The sequence below is a fragment of the Caretta caretta genome, chromosome 11 (assembly GCF_965140235.1).
Source record: "Caretta caretta isolate rCarCar2 chromosome 11, rCarCar1.hap1, whole genome shotgun sequence".
Lineage (NCBI taxonomy): Eukaryota > Metazoa > Chordata > Testudines > Cheloniidae > Caretta > Caretta caretta.
The window spans coordinates 80,043,097-80,054,048 of NC_134216.1; positions in this window are offsets into that span (position 1 = coordinate 80,043,097).

Genomic DNA, 10,952 nt, shown 5'->3' on the forward strand with positions numbered 1-10,952 from the left:
GGAGCTGCCGAGCGAGCCATTCAGCATCCCTTCCAGCACGTCGCTGGCGGTCGGCATTGAACAGGGTTACTGAGGTTATAGCCTAAAACCATTGTAAAAAAGCCCTAAAACAAGTCTAGCCTCGGGGTGCAGAGCAACCTCCAAACAATGCCAGCACCCCAGCCAGGGAGGAGGCTGGGGCCCGAGGCCTGGCCCAGGGGTAACTAGCTCCGACATGGGGGGTGCTCTCTGGCAAGCAGCCTCACACCTCCCTCGGCGGCCAGCCTGCGCTGCCCACTCTGTTCACTGGCATTGCACCCCCCACCCCACCCCCCACGCCCCGGCTGCCCTCTGAACAGTCACCTCCTACTCCGAGAATCCGCCCACTCCTCCCCAGAGTGCCCACCTCACCACCTTTGGGTGTTTCCCTCCCAGGCGCCAGCCTTCGCTGGCAGGATTCAGTGTGATTCCGCACGCCAGGGCAATGCTGCTAGCTAGTCACTAGTGCGGCGCACCCCTGAAGACCGTACTCCCCAGATCGAGCGGTGAGAGCTACAGTCCAGCAATTTAGACATACTCAGGCGTTTCACCTTAGAGGGGCGCCATGGGAACGTACAGCCGTTGCTTCTTGACGTTTCACGTGTCTTCAGCAAAAGTTGGTCACTTTGCATCGGCTGATCAGCCCCAGATACCGTGAGCAGAGCTCGCTCATGAAAGGAATTAATTCCTTTTGCCTCAACCCCAGGCTTCAGCATGGTCACGTGTGGATGTGCTGGGCCCGTGTTTGTAATAACATTGTATCCAAGGGCTTTCACAGCCAATAGGCATCAGCCATTCTAGCAGTAAGTAAATGGAGAGCCCTTGGGAGAGGTTACCATCCAGGCACTGAGTGTGAATAACAGCTATGCTAGATTACAGTGATATTTGTTATGTTACACATCAGATATCTAAATGCTGCATTATTGAAATGATTAATACACATAATGCAGCACTGAGTCCACACAAAGCTTCTAGGGAATGCAAAATTGCATCACCAACTATGTAGTGGCTTATATAAGTTTGTTCCTGCAGGCATGGTACAAGAGTATGGCCATGTTTACGCAGGTGCATTACTGCATGCATGTTTGTGTGTCACCAGAGAAGAGCATTGGTGTACTCATTGCCCTGCCTGTGTACTGTCCTGTCTTGCAGCAGATGTGCAAACATAAAAGCATTTTATTAAGTCTATACATGGACAAATGTGTAGGTAGGTGTGTATACAATATCTGCGCATTCCAGAACACAGATGTGTGTCTGATGGGGTTCTACTGTAGTGTAGTCAGCTTGTGTGTACTAAATAGAGTATCAAGCTCCATTAAAGAAGCCAGCAAGTCACTTGCTAGAAATTATGGCATATATTTTCCATGTCTGTCCTTGCAATCAACATCATTTAGCTGGCAAACACTTGATACCTAATAATAACATGAAACCAGTGGCATGCAAGTGTGAGCAGCTGCGGGAGGATGCTGAATAATTACAGGACTGACGTTTTCTTTTATAAGAGTGAAATGACATGCTTCATAATGACCTCAGGTTAGAAATATCTGGCTTTAGCTTGATGCTTCCTCACCTGTTTGGTGACAACTCAACATCAGCTCAGTGGTGCACTCCCAGGACTTTGTAAGAGCTGCTGACTAGCCGTCCCTAGTAGGGGTTTTGGCTCCCAGTTAGCGCAGGCTGGAAAGCAGAGCTGCACTGCACATGGGCGCTCCGGTGGTCTGGTCCAGCCACTTGTGGCAGGCTGGGGTACAGGAAAACCAGGCTTGTAGGGATTTGGTTCTGCAGACTTACAATACTGTCATTTGATTGGCAGGTTTTCTGCTATGTTCGTATATCGCAAGCACTGTGTTCTCAATCAAGAAAAGCAGAATATCTGTCCCCCAAACCACGTTTGATGCATTTGCTTACAAACCGAACAATTATAGCTATTACCACCTCCCTCAACCCAATTCTCCTCCTCCAGGGCCACCCCCGATATCTGTTTCACCACGTGAAACCCATGGGCCTACCCTATAACCTCCCAGAGGACTTCTGAGGGACTCCAGGTGATGAACACACATGACCTTGCATCTGGAATGTGTCAGGCAATAGCTTCAAGTTCAAATTGAGAATTTTCCTACTGCTGGTGAAACAAAGGGAAAGGCAGGCAGAGCCCGCAGGCCATGTATCTATTTACACGGCAGCCATAGATGCCTTCTCAGCCAAGCACGGCAGTCATATGCAGAATTGCTGCATGTTTTAAAAACAAATATTTAGTGTAATATTCCGGCCAGGTTTTGTGCACTGAAGTCTCTTTCCCCGTAAACGAATGCACACACACTGATCGTATTCCAGAGAGCCATATCCTCCTCGGGTACAGAAGACTCAGTCCTCTCCTGTGACCAGCCAGGGAGTCACAGGGGAACGTCCCACTCCTTAGAGCAGCCAATGGCTGTTTTGGCCTCTGGCATAATTTACGCCAGCTTCAGAACTGCTTGAGTTGCCATCAGGGATTGCCAGGGCACAGCTCCATCCATGTGTTCCCCAACAAGACCCCTACGACAAACCTCCTGGTGAGCCCCAGAGCCCCGGAGGGAATCCCCTGCTCACTGCTCAGCCAGGGGCCGTACTGGGGTTCTGGACTGAGCCCAGAGTGCTCTGTCACCACCAGGCCTGCACCAGTGGGTGGGGAGATTGCTGGGGGCTTGGGTGCAGCGGGTGTGCCTGGCCATAGCTGGCAAAACCCGGGGCACCCTGAGTGACAGCCCAGAATGCGGGACCCCAAGAATGAGTCAGGGAGGAAAAGGACCATCCAGTGGGGACTCGTTGCTGTGGAGGGAAGGGATCCATGAGTCTTTATAGCTGATGTAAATAGTCTCCATCAGGGATGGTGAGGGGACAGCACATGGGTGTGGAGTGACAGGAACAGGGGGTCTGAAAAGGCACGATGGTAAATGCACCAGCGTCCTGTCTAGCCCAGGGTTTCTCAGCCTGTGGGTCAGAACCCAAACTTGGGTCGCCAAACTGCTTCAAAGGGTGGCGGAGCAGCTCCTGAGGCTCCTGTCCCACGGGGCTGGCTGGGCTCGCCTCCCTGCTCCGGGAACCCCAACCTCTGTGGTCCCAGCGCCACGCAGGTGTGGCCCAGGCGTCCGGGTAGGCCACCATTTGAGAGAATGGCAACCCCATGAGCCAGGTCACAGCTCCACTCACACGAACAGGGTCCAGTCGGGGGGCGGGGCCAGAGCCGAGAGCCAGGTGCAGCCAGCCCCACAGCACAGGAGCTGCCCCCACTGTGGGGTGAGAACTGAGCGGGAACCCCCCCGCCCTGGGGAGGGGCAGGATCCAACTGAAACCACCCCAAGGCCTCCACCCCCAGACTAGTTACTGGGTCGCAACAGGCCATAAACATTTACTAATGGGTCCTGAGCCCACAAAGGTTGAGAACCACTGTCTAGAGTGTTGCTCCTGGTCTGGTGCTAGCATCTGGGGGCAGGAGGAGGGGGACTTTTTCCTAACTTCCCTGCTGCAGACAAAGCCTAAGTCTGCAACCTAATGGCAACCTCGGATTGCACACACGAGATCACCAACTCCTTTAACATAAGCCCCTAAGCATCCATCAGCTCGTTACTAATGACCTTCAGTCCCTCCTGGTGCAGGATGGTTTGGAATCCGTGACCCAGCACTGGTAGCTGCAGAGTCCATTCCCATCCCCCAGAGTCATCTAGTCCCACCGGCTGGACATGTGCCAGGGAGAAGAGGGTCAATAGCGCTCTGAAAAGGGCCATCGTCTCACTTTGGAAACAGGAGAGCCCCAGCACTGGGAGCAGAGAGCTGCTCAGACCTCACGCAGCAGAAGGGCCAGTCATTCAGACTGTCACGGAATAAATTCCACGTTGCGTGAAAGGCGATGCTGGCTGCTTCCGTCCATTCAAGAGAACCAGCTGCTGACACAGTCACTGCTTCGTCAAACAGGTGTACGACACCGAAGAGCATGGGATGCAGACGTCGGCGGATTGACAAGATGACCTAGAGTAAGCAGGAAAAGTGCTTTCCAGCTTCTCTGTGATGGGCACTTACATCTTCGCTACCACCAACATTTCACAACTGGTTGCCTAATGCTGAGCTTCTAACTTCACAGTGGCCTGCATGGCGAGTCTACATGGCGAGTCTACATTCACAGTCTACATGGAGAGCAGAACCCACAGCAGCAAGCCTCGGCACCCAGGTCTACACGCTTGGCTCTCGCAGGGCTCATGCTATGACACTGGGAACACCTGTGTAAAGATTTAGGCTTGGACTGGAGCCCAGGCTCTGAAACCTGACCCCCGTCCTAAGCTTCAGAGCCCGCGCTCCAGCCAGAGCCCAACTGTCTACACAGCTAACTTTAGCCCCATAGCATGAATCCAGGCACTGCGACTCACTGCCACGGGTTTCTGCTTGCGGTGCAGATGTCCCCGTTGAGGATCCCAAATAAATGGCCTGATTCTCAAGTGCTGAGCACCCAGCAGCTCCCTTCGACTCCCATGTCCTGCCTGTTTTCTAGTTCTCTTTTCTTTGCTTTGTTGAGGTTATAACCCTGGAAAATAACAAGACAAACGTGCCCCCAGGTGAACATATATCCATGTATTCCACAACAGAGAGAAAGGTGTGGTGTATCTTGACTATGGTAAGGCTTTTAATACTGTCTCGCATGACCTTCTCATAAACGAACTAGGGAAATGCAACCTAGATGGAGCTACTATAAGGTGGGTGAATAACTGGTTGGATAACCGTTCCCAGAGAGCAGTTATCAGTGGTTCATAGTCAAGCTGGAAGAGCATATGGAGTGGGATCCCACAGGGATCCGTTTTTGGTCTGGTTCTGTTCAATATCTTCAATGATTTAGATAATGGCATAATACCAAGCTGGGAGGGGCTGCAAGTGCTTTGGAGGATAGGATTAAAATTCATAATGATCTGGACAAACTGGAGAAATGGTCTGAAGTAAATAGGATGAATTTCAATAAGAACAAATGCAAAGTACTCCACTTAGGAAGGAACAATCAGTTGCACAGATACAAAATGGGAAATGACTGCCTAGGAAGGAGTACTGCGGAAAGGGATCTGGGGGTCATAGTGGATCACAAGCTAAATATGAGTCAACAATGTGACACTGTTACAAAAAAAGCGAACATCATTCTGGCATGTAATAGCAGGAGTGTTGTAAGCATGACACGAGAAGTAATTCTTCTGCTCTACTCCACGCTGATTAGGCCTCAACTGGAGTATTGTGTCCAGTTCTGGATGCCACATTTCAGTAAAGATGTGGACAAATTGGAGAAAATCCTGAGAAGAGCAACAAAAATGATTAAAGGTCTAGAAAACATGACCTGTGAGGGAAGACTGAAAAAACTGGGTTTGTTTAGTCTGGAGAAGAGAAGACCAAGAGGGGACATGATAACAGTTTTCAGGTACATAAAAGGTTGTTACAAGGAGGAGAGAGAAAAATTGTTCTTAACCTCTGAGGACAGGACAAAAATCAATGGGCCTAAACTGCAGCAAGGGAGGTTTAGGTTGGACATTCGGAAAAACTTCCTAATTGTCAGGGTGGTTAAGCACTGGAATAAATTGCCTAGGGAGGTTGTGGAATCTCCATCATTGGAGATTTTTAAGAGCAGGTTGGACAAACACCTGTGAGGGATGGTCTAGATCAGAGGTTCTCAAACTGGGGTCCATGGCCCACCAGTGGTCTGCGAGCTCCATTCAGGTCCGCGGATAGTTCCCTCTAAGGTGCGCACCTGGGCGGCCGCACACGAGAGCATCAAGGGCCACCTACCTAATTAGTGGAGCCATGCAGGAGTGGCTCCACTAATTAGGTGCCTGGAGAAGACGCACATAGATTCATAGATTCATAGATATTTAGGCCAGAAGGGACCATTATGATCATCTAGTCTGACCTCCTGCACAATGCAGGCCACAGAATTTCACCCACCACTCCTAAAAAAGACCTCACACCTATATCTGTGCTATTGAAGTCCTCAAATTGTAGTTTGAAGACCTCAAGGAGCAGAGAATCCTCCAGCAAGTGACCCGTGCCCCATGCTACAGAGGAAGGCGAAAAACCTCCAGGGCCTTCCAATCTACCCTGGAGGAAAATTCCTTCCCGACCCCAAATATGGCGATCAGCTAAACCCTGAGCATATGGGCAAGATTCATCAGCCAGATACTACAGAAAATTCTTTCCCGGGTAACTTGGATCTTACCCCATCTAAAAACCCATCACAGGCCATTGGGCCTATTTACCATGAACATTTAATTACCAAAACCATGTTATCCCATCATACCATCTCCTCCATAAACTTATCGAGTTTAATCTTAAAGCAAGATAGATCTTTTGCCCCCACTACTTCCCTCGGAAGGCTATTCCAAAACTTCACTCCTCTGATGGTTAGAAACCTTCGTCTAATTTCTAATCTAAATTTCCTAGTGGCCAGTTTATATCCATTTGTTCTTGTGTCCACATTGGTACTGAGTTTAAATAATTCCTCTCCCTCTCTGATATTTACCCCTCTGATATATTTATAGAGAGCAATCATATCTCCCCTCAGCCTTCTTTTAGTTAGGCTAAACAAGCCAAGCTCCCTGAGTCTCCTTTCATAAGACAAGTTTTCCATTCCTCGGATCATCCCAGTAGCCCTTCTCTGTACCTGTTCCAGTTTGAATTCATCCTTCTTAAACATGGGAGACCAGAACTGCACACAGTATTCCAGGTGAGGTCTCACCAGTGCCTTATATAACGGTACTAAAACCTCCTTATCCCTACTGGAAATACATGTAAGGTGAGGTGATGGTCTTGGGAGAAATAGGGGGAGGTGGGAGGGGTAAGTGGGGTGAGAAGAGGGGATGGGGGGAATATGGGACATGCAGGGCTGCGGCAGCCAGAGAAAGAGGTGACTTTCCTCAGCTCTAGGGCTGCGGCTGCCGGGGAGAGACGGCCGTCCTTCCCACCCCAGCTCTGTGGCTGCTGTGGCGGGGAGAGACCCCACCCTGCTTTCCAGCCCCAGTTCAGGGGTTGCCACGGCAGGGGAGAGAGGGCACATCCATCACATTAGAAAGGTAAGACTACCGATATTAAAATATGAGTTGTGTGCTTTTATTTGTAGAACAGTAAAATGTTATTATTGTTTCTTTAAATAGCGCTTTTATCCAAAGCGCTCTACAATAGTTAGCTAACCGTACAAACAACATTTGGAAAGATCATTAAGTGGTCCGCTGAGACCCTCAGCAATTTTCAAGTGGTCCACAAAAAAAAAAAAAAAAAAGTTTGAGAACCACTGGTCTAGATAATATAGCCCTGCCATGAGTGCAGGGGACTGGACTGGGTGGCCTCACAAGGCCCCTTCCAGTCCTACGATTCTATGCCGGGCTGATGCAGAGAAGCTGTGTTAATGGCAGCATTCTAACAAATGCATTCAGAGACTCATGGGGGACACAATAGAGGTGAGAAATGCCCAATCTAATGGATGGGAAGAGTGAGGAATTGATGTTTCACAATAACAGTCTAGCAGGACAAATATATATGCTCTAGATATAGACCATGACTCATTCAAATGGTGAGGAAAGGAGCCCTTAGCTTCTGCAATGCTTTGTGAAAAGAGGTGTTAAATAATTAGTCAGAATTGTTGGCGAGTCAGATCTACTCTCCAATGAAGTGCAGATCAGGGAAATCCCAGCAGGTAGAGAGGGTGAGGAAGGTGTTTTCTGGAACACAGTTACCCAGGGTTACTCTATAGTGAATGTTTCTCATCAATCCATTTATTTCTGGGAGGGCCCAAAATGTGCTGAGTGCTTCCCAAACAGAAGAGGAGCCACAGTCCCTGCCCAAGGAGCTGGCAATGGACAGAGACAAATGACCAGAAGGGCGAGGGAAATGCTATAGCACAGATACCATGAGGGTGGCTGAGTCATTTCAGAGCTATGCAGGAGTGGTTATAACTGCTGAAACCCTGGGGAGGAAGGAGCACAAGATAAGCAATGACTCTTTGCAGAGAGACAGCAGCAAAGAAGGCATGTACAAAAATAAGTGCATTGCATTTTCTCATGCAGGTAACAAGGTGTGCATGTGGGAGACATGGGAGGGCCTTTACAGAGAGAGCCACAGGCAGTCATGAAATATCCTGCAAAGCTAAGAAGGACCTGGGAACCTTTATCAGTTCTGGAAACCAAACTGGTGGACAAGTTGTTGGACAAGGACAGTGGCTGCTCATCTTTAGATGACACTGAGCATAGCTGCATTAGCGACAGATGCCAACTAACAAACTTTCCCAGTTTTGATCCGTTACACCCCTGTAATTCTGCAGTAACCGCTCCTTGAATTCAGTGAAGTTACCCTAGATGTAGGCCCTGATTCAAGAAAGCATCCCTATTCCAGATAGCACTTAAGGGTCAGCGCTGGCTGGACTTTGATCCCGTCCCCCCAGAAGGGGACCAGTGTGAAGAGTGACTCAGCTGAAGATAGGGTTGCCAACTTCCTAATGTCACAAAGCCAAACACCCTAGCCCCGCCCCTTCCCTGAGGCCCCGCCCCTGCCCTGCCTCTTCCCTGAGGCCCTTCCCCCGCTCACTACATTCCCCCTCCCTTCGTGGCTCGCTGTCCACCACCCTCAGTTACTTTTGCTGGGCTGGGGCAGGGGGTTGGGGCACAGGAGGGGGTGAGGGCTCTAACTGGGGGTGCAGGCACCAGGCTGGGGCCAGAAATGAGGGGTTCAGGATGTGGGAGGGGGCTCCAGGCTGGGGCAGGAAATTGGGGTACAGGAGGGGGATAGGGCTCTGGCTGGGAGTGCAGGCTCTGGGGTGGGGCCGGGGATGAGGGGTTTGGGGTGCAGGAGGGGGCTCCAGGCTGGGGGGGTGGTGGGGGTGAGGGATTCGGAGTGTGGGAGGGGGCTGTGGGTTGAAGCAAGGGGTTGGGGTGAAGGAGGGGGTATGGGCTCTGGGCTGGGGGGTGTGGGCTCTGGGGTGGGGCTGGGGGTGAGGGTTTCGGGGTGCAGGAGGAGGGTATGGGTTTGGGGGGGCTCAGGGCTGGGGCAGAGGGTTGGGGCGCACGCTTACCTCAGGCGGCTCTCGGTCAGAGAGAGGCCACCACAGGCAAAGAGTCCCCAGGTAGGAAGTCCTGGTGGTGCAGCCCCTTACCAGGGTTGAGAGACAGTTGAAGGCTAGCCTGGATGGGGCTGCAGACGTTAGTAACTAAGGGTCCGGTGATAGGCCCCATTGCATTAATTAAGGACGGAGCTCAGGCAGAGGGCTGCAGATAAAGACATCGAGGAAGGCCGAACCCCGGAAGGGGTCCATGGTGTTTGTGCAGATATAGACTGTGGGTGATTCGGCCAGAGGTCAGAGTCAGTGAAATCCCCCCGAGACACTGCCCACGGGGCCACAGCTAACAGCTCAAGCTGAGAAGAGTGCAGGAACATGGACACGCAGCCAGGGGCCCCTGCGTGAGGTGAGCGGCACCCCTTACAGCTGTATTAGCAGGAGAGCTGTAAGCAAGACACGAGAAGGAATTCTTCCGCTCTACTCCGCACTGATTAGGCCTCAACTGGAGTATTGTCCAGGTCTGGGCGCCACATTTCAGGAAGGATGTGGACAAATTGGAGAAAGCCCAGAGGAGAACAACAAAAATGATGAAAGGTCTAGAAAACATGACCTATGAAGGAAGATTGAAAAAATTGGGTTTGTTTAGTCTGGAGAAGAAAAGACTGAAAGGGACATAACCGTTTTCAAGTACATAAAAGGCTGTTACAAGGAGGAGGGAGAAAATTTTTTTTCCTTCACCTCTGAGGATAGGACAAGAAGCAATGGACTTAAACTGCAGCCAGGGCGGTTTAGGTTGGACATTTGGAAAAACTTCCTAACTGTCAGGGTGGTTAAGCACTAGGACAAATTGCCCAGGGAGGTTGTGGAATCTCCATCATTGGAGATTTTTAAGAGCAGGTTGGACAAACACCTGTCAGGGATGGTCTAGTTATTACTTAGTCCTGCCTTGAGTGCAGGGGACTGGACTAGAAGATCTATCAAGATCCTTTCCAGTCCTATATTTCTATAATTTTGTGGTGACAAAAGATGTCCATAGCAACTACTAAGTGGTATTTTGTTAATCCGTAATTAGGAGATCAAACTCTGCCTCAAGGGAAAATTAAGATACTCTGTCCTTTAAGGCTGTGTTAGAAGTGGTTTGGGAACAAAGTGTGTTGCCTGTAATACTGTAATCTGAACACTGTGCTCTTTGATCCCTGTTGATTGTCATGGAGAAAGCATAGGAGGGAGCCTATTAGGAATTCTTAGAAGCCAGGTGTTTCTTTTTGCCTCTCATTGTGCAATTCTTCACATACTGGGTCAAATTCTGCCTTGACTGACACACGCTGGGGACCCCACTGACTTCAGCACAGTTACCCGGGAGGAACTGGGGGAGAATTTGTCATTTTATGTAGCGTAAAGTCTGCAAACCACCTAAAGGCTCTGTGGCTCCTGACAGGCAGACCAGCAGCACTGCTCTGGCAGGGGGAGATGGGCTAGCAGAAGTGCAGGGAGAACGGGCTCTGCAGCAGGGCGGGAGCTTTCCCTTTTACCGGTATGCTGGAAAGGCGCCAGAAGGCCAAACCAAAGCCTGGGAGAGGTTTGCGAGCAAAGCCCAGGTCCAGGGAGCTGATGAGCTGTGCTGAGAAGTGACTGAGGGAGGGCACCGGCCAGCTCCCAAGTAGTTGTTTGTGCCATGTGCAGACAGGGTCTGAATGAGCTCCCCTGCCCTCTGTTGATGAACTGGGGGAAGAGCCTGCAGGAGCAGGCTGTCTTTGTACAGACCCACCTACCTGCCTTAGATGGTCAGCAGGCAGGGCTGCTTTGCCAACGTGATCAGTTCTGGCTGCGGGACACGGGTTCAAATTCACTTGATCTTGGACACAGGTAGTGAAAGGTGGTTCTC